Genomic DNA, 16,919 nt, shown 5'->3' with positions numbered 1-16,919 from the left:
ACATGGGAAAGGGAATATCAAATGAAGATCAAGTACCCGCACCTGTTCTCTGCGCAACCTACTTCGAGATAAATTTCGGGACGAAATTTCTTAAAGTAGGGGAGACTGTGACATCTGCCCCGATCCGACCCGACCCAGGTAACCGTTTCTCTGACCCGATCTCTTTCTTTTATGATTTAATATTTATTTATACTTATATTTTACTTTTAATAATAATATATATTTTCCTTCCCGCCTCTTTCTCTCTCTCTCTTTCCGCCGTCCCGTCCCTCTTCCTTCTCTCTTTCCGCCTTCTTTTCCCTCTTGTCGCCGTCCCGCCCTTGCGCCTTGTTTCCCTCTTTTTCTTCTAACTCTTTGCTTGTCCTTTGTTCCTTCCCGCCTAAGGTTGTCTGCGCAGCTCCACGCGCCAGACCCCTTACAAGGAATCCTGCGTGAAGACCACCTGTTACAGCGATACGCGAGACAAACTCTTCTCGCAGCGCGCTAAGAATTGTAATTCTTCTCGCAGCGCGCTAAGAACGGTAGTTCTTCCCGCGACGCGCTAAGGATTTGTAGTTCTTCTCGCGGCGCGCTAAGAATCGTAGTTCATTCCTCGACGCGCGAAGAATTATAGTTCTTCCCGCGGCGCGCTAGGAATTTTAGTTCCTCCCGCGGCGCGCTAAGAAATGTGATTCTTCCCGCGGCGCGCTTAGAAATGTAGTTCTTTCCGCGACACGTTAAGGTTGGTTCTGTCTGCCTTCGCGCTCGCGCTCTCTTGACCTTCTGTGTCTGCCTTCGCGCTCGAGCCTTCTCGCGCTAAACCCTTTGAGTTTTCTTCTGTTTAATCTAGCCGTTTGCTTTTGTGATGTCTTATCTTTTGTACTGTTGACCTAATCTGCTTTATGTCTGAAAAGCCACTTTTGGCGCAGCATGCGCACCAACCCCATTGGTTGGCAGAAAAAGTGACTGACATTATCTTTTGAGATCTGCTTTTTCCATGCTTGACCCGTACCTTTTTCTGATCCGCCCATGCTTTTTACTGTTCCCTGACAGCTTTATCTTGCCCCCTGCAGCTGCCATATCTTTTGATATCTTTTGCTTTTGGAATATTTTACTTTTTGAGATCTTTTCCCCTTTTTCTAGGGATTGTGTTCCCTAGGGTTTCTCTATAAATAATAGTATTATTTTCCTAACACTACACACACAAAACACTTAATCTCTCTTATTCTCTCTTGCTCCTTGCTCTCTCTGCCGCCTCCCTCTCTGCCTCCTTCTTCCTCCCTGTTCTGTCCTGCTTTTCCGGTAATATATAATATATATAATAACTTACTCATTAATTATGCTAGCTTATATCAAGACTTAAAACAAATCATTAAAACAATAATCTTATTTTTAGGTTAACTTGTGCTTGTTTAAAGTTGGTTCTTGCATTATCTTTCACCGCATCTTTATCAAGTGAGTAATCTCGTACCTAATCCCTTTTTATTTTTAATGTTTTGGGATGTTCATGTGTTCGTACAAACTTGAGTCTTAAACTTGTTTATGAACTTTAGTCGCGCAGTATCCCATGTGTTGAGGACGTTTACTTGGCTGTTTATTTGTATGTGTGTATCATTAACCGCTTTGTTCGGCCTATTCCGCAGTTTTCATGGATCCATTAGATGAACACGGGAGACCTATCGTTTACGGTTTTCTTTGTTTACACTTGCACAGATGTTTTCTCGTTTTTGTGCTCAATTGGGAGCACGGATTGAACTATGAACTATGAGCTATGATCTATTTAGGCTTGATCACAATCTGATTGCACCCTTGTTAAACACCAGACATACACGTGTTGCGCGCAGATTTAATGTTATCTATGTATTGTATTAAACTTGATTTCTCACCAACACGCAAGTGTTTGACGTTTATTTTAACACATGTTCAGGTTTGCAGTAGCTGTTTTGGAGCTTGTGGACACGTAGGAAGTTTTCTTTATTTTGGACCTAGATTAAAATGTATCAAGACAAGTTTTTGCTGTTCGAATATTAAGATTTATAATATATTGATTTATGATGATTTATGTTATCTTGTTTACTTTGCGCGTGCGCGAATGAATGTATTTATTAAATATTGACACCCAATAGTGTCACGAGTAATGAAACAATATGTGGCGCCCCGATGTATAATCCGCCTTTGGTCGGGGTGTTACAACTAGGACATTTTTCTAGAGAATGTAATCAACCAAAACAGTTTGGAAATCAAGTCAATTAAAACCAATCTATCAAAATCAACACCAGAATTACCAGCGATCCTAAAATCAGAACAGACCCCAGCAACAACAGGTCCAGCCTCAAAGAAACAATCAACTGTAGATTCAGAACAACCAAAATAGAGCAAATACCAATGTGGTAAATCAAGCAAGAGACCAGGGAAATGTTGCTGTTACTAGGGGACCACTGGATGGAGAGTTCGATTGGAGCAACCATGCTGCTGAAACGGAAAAGACAAATGTTGCTTTTATGGCATAGGTCCAAGAAAAAGGAGAACCTTCTGGTTCAAATGTACATTCTGAACTTTCTATTACTGATCTTCTATTAACAATTGATGAACTAAATCAGGAGATTGGAAAGTAGAAATCGGAGTGTAGAAGGAAAGAGGCTATCCTGAATGCATTTGAGTCAAGTGAGGGAACATATGAAAAATCAAATCAAGAGTCTAGAAGAAGATTGCATGCAAGCCTACATGACACAATCCAGAATGAGTATTGAGATTGATGGATAAAAGAAGATGTATGCAGAAGAAAAACTCAGGTTATTGATACAAATGGAATTCTTAAAGTACTTAGCGTCAAATGGTAACATTGTTGGGTGTGTGGAAAAGATGTCTGAAGAGGAAAAATACAAGAAGGTGCCACTACCTTTTTGTGACAAATATACACTGAAGGTAGATAAGAAGATCATTACCGTATTGATCGTTAAATTGCGTGTTGTAGGCTTACCGGGTGGCTGTCAATTCTAAACTTTTCGGAACTGTTTTCGTAGGATAAACGAGTCCTTTCGATGTCGATTGTAATGTTTGAATGTAAACCGACAGGTGCGTGAGTTTTTGGTTTAGTTAGGGATTATCTAGCTCGTGATGAATACGTGTCTTGTGTCAGGTGAGTTAATGATGCCCCCTTTTTACTCTTTTAAGATTTTGGGCTAGCATGCACACTTAAGCGATTTTGCTTGATGAACTGTTTAAAATTATTTTGGATGGGCTTACTTGTATAGGGTAGGCCTTGAGATGATATTATCGTATGTATGTATTATTGTACGGCCAATATTTAGCGATGTTAGTAGTCGTTATCGACTACAGATGTTACGTATGCCTACTTTGTGTTTGCATACATTAGATGAGATGTTACGTGTTCGGGTTGTACGTGTGCTCGACCCTGATGTTATTACTTGGATGTTATATATATATATATATAGGGATGTACTTCTAAAGATGTTTATATGTACATGTATGTATATATATATATATATAAGGACGATTATTTATTGATGATGATGTCCTAACTGATGTATCCCTTTTATATTTTAAAATCCTTGGAATGACTATTATGATTATTATTGATGTTATTTATTAAAACTTAAACTCACTCAGCTCAAGCTGACTTTGTGTGCATGTTAGTGTGAGTTTCAGGTTTGGAGGAGGATGCCTTACCGCTTTGACGTGCACGAAGCTACTTGGACGGGAAGGGCATACGTGGATGGAAGATTTAAATATTAAACATTTCTTTTTAAAAGTTTTATCAAATGCATTTAAATTGGTTTTGAGTATAATTCCTGGGTTTTGGGAACTTATTTCATTAACTATGGTTTTCCACTGAATTATATTCTGGATTGGTTGTTTTAATGAAATGAACTATTTTCAAGTTTAAGTATTTTTATAAGTATTATGGATGAGTACCAACTTTAGGACTCCCGGGATTCGGGGTCTTACAATACGAGGGCACAAATATTCCAAAGAATATTCTCTTTGTTTCCTCGTACCGCCGCCGCCGCCGTCACGAAACCCTAGACATTCCATTTACTGTTTCACTGAATCGTATATTTAATACAGTGAATCTTTGTCTTTGTATCTGTTCTTACTGAATATTACTTTGTGGTTTCGTTTGTCATTGTATCACACCTTCGTTCCCATCCATTGAATATCTTGATTCCGCCGAGATATTCGATAGGCCTTTGGGTTATTGGATCTGTGTGCTCTTGTCGACCTACCTAGGGTTGCACCTGATCCCCGGTCCTGACACTTGTTCTCCTCAACGTTGCCCTCAAAACTCAACCCATAAAACGACAACTCAAATCATCAAGCAATTGACCGTCGCAATCCCGACACTGACAAACCAAGATTCATTACCAACTCATCAACTTTTGTCTCATAACTACACAACACCTTTATTCCTACGACCTGTTACCCAACCATTTATCCCCCACCTTCTGCCTTACCTCATTCTCAAACTTCAAACTCGCTGCTAATCCCCGTTCTCGGTAACCCTACTTTGGTGTTGGATTTACTTATAAACATAGTTCTAAAATCAGAGTTAATTAAAAACTTTTCACGGAATTCATAATATTAAACATTCTTACAAAACATAAGTACTTGTTTTAACAAAACACATTAAGTCTTAAACAATAACATCAATGACACACGAATCATCCGTCTTCGATGCCAGTCTTCATCCAGTTGCCACATGTCCCGCCTCACGCAACCCGCCTCATTCTACTTGCCTGCGTGCATACTAAAAGTCCGCTACGCTGAGTGAGTTCTAGTTTAACAAGTTACAGGATTATTCTTACACGTTTGTACCCGTAGGTACCATTCTTACCATTGTCCTGTTCTTGTTTCCGTTTGTCTTACTTCACATTACTTTATTCTTTCATTTACAAGTAATTATTCTTACACATTCTTTTATTTACAAACAAACATTTCTTGCATTAATCTTACATTATTTTTATACTTTCTTACAAACATACAGTTGTTCTTACATTCTTACACAGATATTATAAGGGTCTACCACCCGACCTCTTGCACAGATATTATAAGGTTCTGCCACCCGACCTCTTGCACCGATATCATAGAGTCGGCCACTCTATTCTTGCCCAGGTATTATAAGGGCCTATCACCCTGACTCTTACGGTAGACTCTTACTATTCTTGCCCAGGTATTAGAAGGGCCTGTCACCCTAACTCTTACATTATATTCTTTCTAGACTCTTACAATCATGTTAAGTTAGACAATTAACACATACAAGTTCTAACATTTTTCTTTCATTCTTGCATTAATCATTCTCATTAATCATATACGTATATATGTTACTAGTCTTACAAGTATGCACACAGCCCCGAAAACATTTCAAGAGAAATGGGGCTAGAGCTCACCTAAAGCCGGTTTCTCTCACCGTTAATGGTAATGTCCTTCCTTAGCTGTGTGCGGCTAACTGTGCAACACATAACGAGTGTCAATTATTTATCATTACTAGCTCATACATCTACATTAATGAAACCCTCAACTAACGGGGGTCCGGGGGCAGCGCCCCTGGTAGCGGGGTTTAGGGGCGGCAGCCCCTAGCAGGGTCCAAGGGGCAGAGCCCTTGGCTGGGGTTGAGCTGCCAGGTCAGCTCAGAAATTTCGCATCAGAAGATGGATTTCATGGAATTTCGCTTCGCATGCAATTTCGCTTCGCATACGATTATTTCGCTTCGCATGGCGTGCGATGCGAAATTCTTGGATTTCGCATGGAATGCGATGCGAAGCTCTTTTCATGCGAGAAAACCCCTTTTTACTTCGTTTTTACCATTTTAAGGCCATTTTCCTCCGAGACTCTTCCTTAGGACCCGATTCTACTCTTTTATGGGTTTTGGGTTGTACCAACTTTATATACCCGCGTTCTATGAGGTCCGAACATCACCTTTTTTTGTTCTAAAACACACCCGTGAGGTTAAAACTCACCAAGTTTATGTTTTTTCTTACATTTCAAACCCAATCTATCATTATATCTGTTTGCATGTCAATTCTACCACAAAACTTAACCTTTTAAACCAAAACCCACCTTTTGCTTGCGGGTTCGAGTTCAGATCTGGACAATATGTAGATCTGGACGTGTTCTTGCTATTTTAAGACTCTTGCATGCAAAATCTTCCTTACTTTAACCCGGAATTGGGTTTGGGTCTTGAGAGAGAGAGTATGTGTGTGTTCTAGGGTGTGTGCGTGTGTGTGTGTGGTGTGGGAAGAAAATGGTGAAATAAGGATTGGGGAAATGGCCTTAAATAGAAGGCTAAGGGCCCCACCACCCACTTCCTTTACCAACCCAATCCTTATCCAAATATAAACACGCACACAATTAAACAAACGACACACACGTAACAATAAATTCTCTTTTATTTAGTAATCTCGAAATACGGATGTTACATAACTCGAGCAGACCCGTTATAAGGCTTAACTTATTTCCGTCATACAAAACCTTACCCCGCGTTCCTTGACCTCTCAAAGTTTATTTGACTTTCGACTTTAATACTTCGTCTTTTCAAACCTGTTATTATTTCATACACTCTTTTTCCGTATTTAGTTCTTTTACAAACATTCTTGTTCGTGAAAATTCAAACCTTAATTATTTTAAATATACAAAAAATATTCAAGTAGTTTTTGCATTAAAAGAACTTTACGAAAATTCAAATGGTTCATTTTTATCACTATTATTATTACTAATACTATTGTTATCATTACTATCAATACCTTATTATTATTATTATTATTATTATTATTATTATTATTACCATTACTATTATATTATTATTATTCCAATAAAACTATTAAAATAAAATAAAATATTTCTCTTTAAAACAATTCCTAATCCGTGAGGCTATTATAATACCATCAACAAGTCATTTTATCTAACGACTTCTATTTTCCTAAAATGTCACCCAACCAGGAAAATCCTTTACATCGAAAGTTTTCAAAAATTTTCTAACTAGCTATGTATATATGCAAGATTTTTGTCATAAATTTCCTTTAAATTTTAAACATCGCGTCCCTACAAACGATTTTCGCAAACAATGTCATCAATCATTTCTCTTTCCCCCTTTGTCAACGCCAACGAGTTTCGAATTAGTAAACCACACCACCGCACCACAATAACCTACAAACCGCAAAACCCATTTCAAGAAGACGGGCATCGCAAGATATATTTTTTTGTTTTCCTTTCTGTCATATGTTATAGATATTTTTTTTTGTTTTGGGTATTTTCACAAAGTTCTATGTATCAAGCTCTTTTCAAAAGGTTGTCTACAAAGTTAAGATCGAGCTTATTATTCGTTAATTTGTTAACTATTCCCATTCATAGATACATTCTGAAGCAGTTTACCTTGTTATTTCAATCTCGTGGTCTATAGCCAATTTCCCCTAAACACTATTGTTTAGTGAAAGTTGGAGACCATGAGCATGATTATACACATGTTGAGTTTATTTTGATTATACGAATAGTTTGATCGTATTGTTCTATTTTCGCTCCACGTTTTGTTCGGATCATTTAGTTATCCCAATGTTTTACCAATTTGAGATCAATATTTTAATTCGATCTTATAATTTCGATTATTTTGTCCTCAACATTTTACCAATTTGAGATCAATATTTTAATTCGATCTTATAATTTCGGTTATTTTGTTCTCGACGTTTTACCAATTTGAGATCAATATTTTAATTCGATATGATAATTTTGATTATTTTGTTTTCGACGTTTTACCCATTTGAGGTCAATGTTTTACTTTGATCTCGAGGTTGCAATTATTTATTAATCTCAAATGTGGCCCTTATTCACATTGATATTTTCATTTGTTTATCGATTCATTATTGACTCCAAGAACTTACTTAATTCACTAACTAAAGTTTTGTTTATTCTATCTTATTCTTAGACCCAATGCTTATCGACTTACATGTTTATATTTTGTAGCTCAATGTTAAGTTTACTTAACATGTTATTCTAAACTTTATTATTTCATGTTTATGATTTCAATTTATGTCATCCGTTATTCTAATTATTTCAGTACTACTCAAGAGTTTCACGCATTTTTGTCTGGTAAACATTGTTTGTATCTTTAAGACTTCAATGATTTCATATTCTCGCTTATCCTTGACCTTAAGGATTGGTTTCTATATTTTTTTAAATTTTGATCTGTATGGTTCATTGTTCTCGAATTCTAAAGTTTTCACATAAGGACTTAATATATTTAAGCCCACACAACTGGATGAATTATGTGGACCACCCAACGATAAAGGTAATTATGGGTCGACACATAATTATCCAAGTCCTCGCGTGGAAGACATAGTAAGTACGTTGTGTGCAATAACTCGAAACCTAGAATGATTTTGAAAGACAGGACAAATGAAATATGATAAGGGAATGGTGGATACGCCGCTGGTACATCCTATATATAAGTGTCCTTACCATATTCCCATTTGTGACATCTTTTGGGTCATTCAAAGATCGACGTTATTGTTTTTCATTTAAATATGTATATAAAAATCATTAAAACTTTTAAAAAACTCTTCATATGAGTTGTTTTCTTTTAATTTTGGGACGAAATTTCTAAAAGTTGTTGAATCCTGTAACATTCGTTACTTTTCAAACCCGAAAACCCGACCCGTTTCGAATTTTTGGTTTTTGTTTGTAAAGATATATATATATATATATATATATATATATATATGTATGTATGTGTGTGTGTGTATGTGTGTGTGTGTGTGTGTTTATATACATCTCAAGTTTCGTTTAATGTATTATGTTCATCGATATTTATTGAATTCATTAACTCGACATGATTTATCATTTACGCGCATTCTTGTTCGTTATACATCGTTAATATTATATTCACAAGGATTTAAATTGTGGTTCGTTCGTCTCGTTACTCATTTTAATCGATTATTGAAACTCCGGGATTTAACGTTTTAAGGTTTAAAGTTTATTGAAGTTAATCGAGTTGCAAATTATCCGAGTATAATATAATGTCCAAAGTTTTATAACTTTCATTTCACTTTTGAATACACTTCAAAATACAAGGTTATTAATGAAATTCTAATATAATTTATGTTTTAATAAATCTTGAAACTCCAGGGGGTAACTATGAAAATTGTTTAAAATTATAATATTAATATATTAACTACCCAACCCCACCAGCCCAACCCCATTTTCGTTTTCACGGCAGGCATTCCGGAGATCGGAATTCCGGCGCCGGCGAGGCCTCAAAATCCGCAAATATCACAAAACTAATACAATTAAATACCCGTAACAGCCGTAGACTTTGTCGACAAATGTAAATCTTCAATAATCATACGTTATAACGTTCCATAAATCACGAATTAATCCCGTTAACATTGCCGGATTTTTCAGCCAACATATTAATCACGAATTAACGATGACACGCTCCTCTAGTATAAATACGGACCTAGCATCAAACTAAACTCGCTCACATCCTTCTCTCGCTCTAAATCACTCACTTTTGGCCGTAATCAAGCTTGAAGTTTTTGTTTTTCCGGCGAGACCTTTTCCGACGAATCAAGAATGAATCCAGGTAATATTTATATGGATAATGATCTTCGTTCACCGTTAATCAAAACCCCCCAATTCAATTTCATCAAGCATCGAACCAATTAATCTAATTGAATTTAGGGTTTTAGGTTGAAGAAGATGAACTTGTGATATTGCATATATTTTGTTTTTAGTTTTGTCATAATTCAAATAAGCAGTCTAGACCAGTTGTTTGTTGCTTGTAGGTGTACCATAACGACCCGGGTTCGAACCCGAGTCAGACCGATTTTCCTTCCTTTTTTTTTGTAACTTAATTACTTTTCTTTATTTATTAAATCAAAATAAATTATTAAGAATCAATAAAATCAATTTAAATCAAATAAAATTTTTATAAAATATAAATTTCTGTTTTCAACTAAAACCCTACTCACACATTCATTAAACCATCAAAAATAATTTATGATTCCGTTACTTAAATTTATTAGCTCGTTAACTTTCATCGTTAAAGCTTCATTAAACCCATAAAACATAAAATTTTATTATTTATTCATTCCGTTAAAATCTATATACGCTAAGTAACCATATCAGGAATAATACTAGAACGATAAAATTCGTAAATAGTAAAGTTCTCTTATTAAAAATAAATTATTAATTAACTAGTATTGAAATAATTTAAACCGTTAAAATTAAGTTTATATTTCTGTTACGTTAAATTCTTTAACTTTATAATTAGTTAAACCGCTAAAAGTTAGTCTATAAATTCGTTAGACTTTAAACCTTTAACTTTTATCCCGTTAAACCATAAATCAGTTAAGCTTAAAAATAATATTATATTATGCCCTCAAATGATAATAAAATATATTCACAACAAATGATTAACTCGTATTATCCTGTTAGTTAGTCTTTAAATATTCGTATTTATTTTATTTATAGTTCGAGAAGTTTAATCGTTTTGGATTCTGTAACGCACTTCCGATTGCTTCGATTTCATTATCATGCCTTTGGTTTTCCACTACAATGTTTATCTTCAACTTCAATGTGAGTTTCTCACAACCCCTTTTTAAACGTTTTCGTATTTTGGGGTAGCATATGTATCTATTACAAATTCAAGTTTTATGATTTCGATAACAAACTACAATTCACTATATGGACTTGTGTCTTACTTGATTACTTTCTCAGAATTACTTGCTCAGTGGTTGCTTCAATAAGTATGATCATACGCTCCCCTTTGCACATAGGTCCATTGTATCGAATGGAAAAGGGCCTCATTATCTGAGTACGTTGGTTATTACCAACTGGAAAGGACCTTACTTGCGTGATTATCCAAGTACGTTGGTTGATACCAACTGGAAAGGACTTTTACTTGCTCGTTTATCACATGTCCAGGAATTGTATGATTTTTACGTATTATATCAAACTGTGGGAATCTCACCAGCTATGCTCATAGCTGACTTTATTTTATATATATGTTACAAGTGTAAAGATATAAGGATGAAAGTTAGAAGACACATAGCATGCATATAGGATATTAAAAGACCAACTTATTATTTGTTTATTTATTTGTTACAACTTATATTATTTGATAAACTTGTGTTACATGAAGAATTAGATGAAATAATGTTATTATGGTTACCTAATCATGTCACGTGTGTTTGAGCAATCTGTACGTCACACTCAGACATTTCCACTTTAGTCGGAGTGTTAGACGCCCCTCCGTTATTAGGTCACATTCGTAATGGATTTCCATGCACATATCTATGTAAAAAAGTGTGGGACTAAGTATTTATGAAAATGCAAAGAAAATATGTTCACAAAGATGAAAAGATAGAGAGATCTTGTAAAATTGGTGAGGAGACAACTTTATATTCATTGGGTCAAGTTATTTTATAAAGAGGGACAAAAATAAAAAGGATGAAAAGGATTTGTAGCGACATAAAAACCCATGAAAAAAATCAAAACCCAAAATTTAATAAAACAACGAAAAAAGTACAAACACAAAAATGTTTACATCGTCTTTCTCATTCTAAAAAAAACACAATGTTGAGTGAAAAAGATTATTGTGTCTTTTTGTTTATCATTGTGTTTTGTGTTTATTTTCGTCATTGATTTTGTCTTTTTTCCATGACATTGCGTCTTTATTTTCTTGATATTGTGTTATCTTACTCAACATTGTTTTATATTTTGTTCGGCATTGTTTTATATTTTGTGATCTATTTTGTCTTTTTAGTTATAATTGTGTTTTTGTTCATTTTCGTCATTGTGTCTTTTTTTTAACGGGAATGATGGGGAAACATTTTAGTTTTTGAACTTTTTCGTTTTTTATTTGTATTTTGAGTTATGATATTTTTATTATTTTTTCTGAATTTATTTTTAAAACTTTTTTTGTGTGGTCATAAATCCTTCTTATAGTTCTTATTTTTATCTCTTTTTTTTTTTGAACTTTAACATATATTTATTTATCTATTATTTTTTTACTATTATTTTTTTCAAATCTCCTTCTATGTGAACAGTGATTGGAGTTTATCTTATTAGGCTCACCATTGGCATTGAATCAAGTTAGAACATTTACAAACGCCTCTTAAGATTATTGGGCTTAACCCTTAATTAAAATTACATTCTTAAATAAACGTATAGCAAGTTGTTTTTTTAGTTGAATCAATCAATATTTAATATGCAAAAGGTACAAATAAACGTCTTATATGTATATGATACGGTTTATTCAAGACAACCGTCAATCTGCCAAGAACACAAGAAAAGAAGAGAAAAGAGACTCAAAAATAATAATTCTTTCTTATTCTTTTTCTTAAACGAGATTACAATATATTAGAAAACAAAGACATAAAAATAAAAAAAGATAAACAATAAGGAAACATAATTTGGCTACAATAAGGAAACTAAATAAATATTAAATTTAAATAATAATAATAATAAACTTATTCATATAATAGGATCGTATCAATTCCCGACCCCTTGAAAACGTCCTTGTCCTCAAGGACGGAATGTCGTAGCCATGGCGGTCACCACTCGAGTCGTATAACAACAAGTGGGGCGGTCACAACGTAGCACCACGGTGGCCACCATTCGAGTCTTCCGGTGATATTCGGGCCAATGTCAACAAACCACCACAAGAGGCGCAACACGGGTCACGTTGTTGTACCTTTTAACGGTGTCAGCGCCAACGAGCTAATTGTATCGTTGTAAATTTGATTGGCATCTTTATTAACCATCAAATTACCGTTTTTTTGCTTATACTTACCAGTTGTATGCCCACCTAAGGTCACATCCCCTAATCCTTGAGTAACTTCCTCATTAACAATGGTTTCATGATCATACATGGCAACTGCATTGATGGAACTAGCGTGGAATTGAGTAAGCATTGTTGTAGTGAAATCATTCCGGCCAGGTGAGGAAGTCTAAACTCCGAAGCCAAAAATTGAACCACCAGAATGGTTCATCATCGAAGGATTCAATGACATAGGGAAACCGCTCGTCGCCATAGATCGCGTAAAAGAGAAAATACCGTTTAGCTTGAGATATTCAAAGGGCAGGATTGGATCCAGTGAAACGAGGTAATTTTGGATGCTCCCAAAAGAGTTCTTCCAAAACCATCTAGGCTAAGGCTCAATGAAAACACCAATTGATACGGTTTATTCGAGACAACCGTCAATCACCCAAGAATACAAGAGAAGAAGAGAAAAGAGACCCAAAAATAATAATTCTTTCTTATTCTTTTTCTTGAACGAGATTACAATATATAGAAAAACAAAAAATAAAAATAGAAAAAGATAAATAAAATGAAAAATAATTTGATTAAAATAAGAAAACTAAATAAATATTAAATTTAATTTAAATAATAATAATCAACTTATTCATATAATAGGATAGTATCAGTATAAATTTAATTATTTCTAAATAAAACTTTTGATTGCTATGATTTATGTGTTTTGGATTGTTTTGAGTTAAGATTAGTTGTATAGGAAAGAAACTTAGGTTGAACCAAGAATCATCAATTAAGCAAGTACTCACCAAAAACATGTTGGAACGCAACCTTTTATTTGCATTTTGCAACATACGCAACATTCACGTGCCTAATTTACTTTCCAAACCATACTTCTTTGCAAAACCGTTACATAGATCTTGAATTCTAAACGATACAACCACCTGATGACAAAAATCTTGAATTCTAAACGATACAACAAATATTGAGTCCTAAACGAGTCAACAACTGATCATGTAAATTTTGAATTCTAAATGATGCAACCACATATGAAATCTTAAATTCTAAATGATTCAACAACAGATCACATAAATTTTGAATTATGAACGATAAACAAATCGAATACATAAATCGTTATGTTCTAAACAATACAAAGATTCTAAACATGAAAAGATTAATAATTTTCCTTAATTTTTGCTCCTACAGGATTTATAACATAACACAACAAATGAAAGCAACCTATACCCAAATATGAAAACCAACATTACCCCCAAATTTTGCTATTTTTGCACCTCGTCTATATTCTGCCTCTTCAAGAACTCTTCACCATACACCAAACAACCATCTTCAAACCTTTCAAGACACCTCAATCTCCCTTTTGACCCGCCAAACTCGTTTAACAAAAAACACTCGAATGGGTACCGAAACAGGCTCAAGTAATGCATAAAACTCCAATACCTCGGTATATCATTGTTCGATATGAAGTAGCCCGAAAACAGAAAAAACGAACCCATTATCGCGGCCACCAACGACATCCCAACCATAAAATTCGGCACAAGTGCACTAAAACATGCCACGAATGAATTCGACGTTAGTAAAACCAAACAAACAACTAGTGAAAAATAAAAGAACCCGTCCAGATCTTTGCGTAACCCAACCAGCCAATAAGTTGGGACCGCGTATAAAACCGCCACGGTTAATAAAACGGAATGAACACGAACGTGTTGGCTAGCGTGTACGATGATATCCGATACGCACCAATCGACGTCTCACGCATAATAATCCGACATTCTTTTATGAATATCGGTAACGCTTCCGATGATGAGTAGAGTAAAAAGGTTAGATTGAATGCAAAAAACCCTATTTGAGTTTGCATTTGAAACCGGTTAACGTTCCTGAAAATTGTCCCTAATAAAACACCTACAATCATCATTTGAACCATTTTCGCCACGAATAGCTGTTTGCACCGGAAAATATTATAGGAAAATCTTTCGCTCAGTATCAAAACCTCGGTGAACATCGAGTTTGCATACATCAAGCAAACGTCCTCGTTTACATGACCCGATTGCTTTATAGGTTCCTCAAGACCAAAACCGGACTCGGGTCCAAGTTTAACATCCGGGGTTAGGGTTTGGATCACATCGATAGCAAACTCGAGCACGTTGACTTGTCTAGGAACCGTATGATCAGCAAGTATTAGTTGTTCATGTAGATGGTCAAGGGAGCCGTGGTGGACCACGGCTCCCTCAGCTAGCAACACAACTTGATCAACAAGTTCCAGTATTCTAAACCCGGGTTGGTGTATGGTTAACACAACGGTTTTACCATTATTATTAGCCATGGCTTTGAGCATGGTCATGACCTGCAAAGCCACGGCAGAGTCGAGCCCTGAAGTCGGCTCGTCCATTAGCAGCACTGCTGGGTCATGAACCAGCTCAACCCCAATCGACACGCGTCGTCTCTCTCCGCCTGAAATCCCACGGTGGGCCCCACTGCCGATTCTTTCACCCGCCACGTGGCGTAACCCTAGCTCCACCATCAACTCACTCTCTCTACTTTGCGCCGGCTCACCATGGAGCCGCAAGCGTGCGCTGTATGTTAGGGTTTCTTCAACCGTAAGAAGCGGAAATAATAAATCTTCTTGGGTGACAAACCCCGACACTCGCCGGAAAACAGCGGGGTTCATCGGGCGGTCATTCGCCACTACCTCGCCAGAGACTCTGCACGGAGGGATAACTCCAGCGAGTATCTCCAACAACGTTGTTTTTCCGGCACCACTTGGACCAGCAACGGCTGCTATCTCTCCGGGTTTCACTTCACAGCTCACATTCTGTAATATCTGTTTCTTTAACGTTGGATTAACCTTTTTTTGGCAAATCCGAGAAATTGTACATACAGAGGAGATATGGCGTACGAAAGATTCTTGGTTTTGATTGTATATTGGGTTTTCCGGCCCGATGAACTCGCCGAAATAGTCATTGATGAGTTTTAATGTTATTTGGGGATTACAGATTATTTTTGCGTGGATATATATGGAGTTTGTGGAGAAATGAAATGACGAGATTTTCTGTGATTGGATTATTATTTTTTTACTATAAATGAAAAAGGAACAGGATAGCAGATAGCATGATACTTATTGCCAGTTGAATGTGTTGGTTGGAACAATAGAAAGTGGGTTGTAACTTTCGTTTGACAGGTTGTACGTTTTTAGTAGATTTGTTATTGTTTGCTTTATTTTCGTGGCATGAGTTGTATTGTTCGTGGCATGAGTTGTATTGATTGTGTTTTTGTTATGCTTTTGTTGAATACGTACGGTTAAAATGATTTTGACGGCGCGGAAAGATGCAATAACTTGTAATGGTTAGATAGTGTGTGTTGTGGATGATGATTAGTTAATCAAAATTGATATTACATCAATATCATGTTACGCAGACAAAGGAACATTCATTAACTAAATCGTCAAAACCGTGTAATGGTTTAACCAAGTTGTTAATAACTATTTAATCTTTTTTTTTACAAGTATAATGGTTTAACCAAGTTAATATTTATTTAATTTTTTTTTCCAGCGTGAAAATAAGAGTAGGTTATTGGCTATTGGATTTGGCCCACTTATATTCCCCTTGTCCTCGTTACAAGACTAGCACCCAAAGGGGGGCGTTCACCTGATGAGGATCAAGAAATTTTCGTCAATGGTTTCACTATTTTTCTGGTTGGTTCGACAATTTGGTTCATTTTAATGGTTCAGACAGGTAAGGTTCATCACATAATTAAAATATAATAAATAACAAAAATACATCGACATGTTGTTTATAAAATTTGTGATGCGCTCGGACGCGTTAAATCTAAAATTTCATGCGAGTTGCAAGGGTATCACGCATGTGATGTGCTTTTATTATAAGGGTATGTTTGGCAAGGAGCTTTTAAGAGCTTCAAGATTCAAGCTTTTAAGAAAAAAAACTCATACTCAATTAAAAGTCTTGTTTGGTTGAAAAAGCTTGAAGCTTATAGGTCATGACAAAAAGCTTAAAACTTGAAGCTCCAAATAGTAGCGTTTAGAAAGAGCTACAAGCTTTTAGTATTTTAATTACTTAAATAACCTTCCAAAATAAGTACATTTAATATTATTTTTGTTTTAGTTATGCCCAGTGGCGGAGCAAGAAAATTTTTTCTATAG

General features: G+C 35.6%; 1 pseudogene; it reads right to left on the bottom strand.

Moving 5' to 3' along the window:
• Positions 1 to 13,889: 13,889 nt before the first annotated feature.
• On the bottom strand, positions 13,890 to 15,724 carry LOC143595219 (ABC transporter G family member 10 pseudogene; annotated as a pseudogene).
• Positions 15,725 to 16,919: the final 1,195 nt, after the last annotated feature.

Source organism: Bidens hawaiensis, unplaced genomic scaffold (assembly GCF_021521415.1).
Source record: "Bidens hawaiensis isolate Kalapana, Puna unplaced genomic scaffold, B.hawaiensis_p1.1 tig00044794_1, whole genome shotgun sequence".
Classification (NCBI taxonomy): domain Eukaryota; kingdom Viridiplantae; phylum Streptophyta; class Magnoliopsida; order Asterales; family Asteraceae; genus Bidens; species Bidens hawaiensis.
This window is presented reverse-complemented; position numbering and strand designations above follow the sequence as displayed.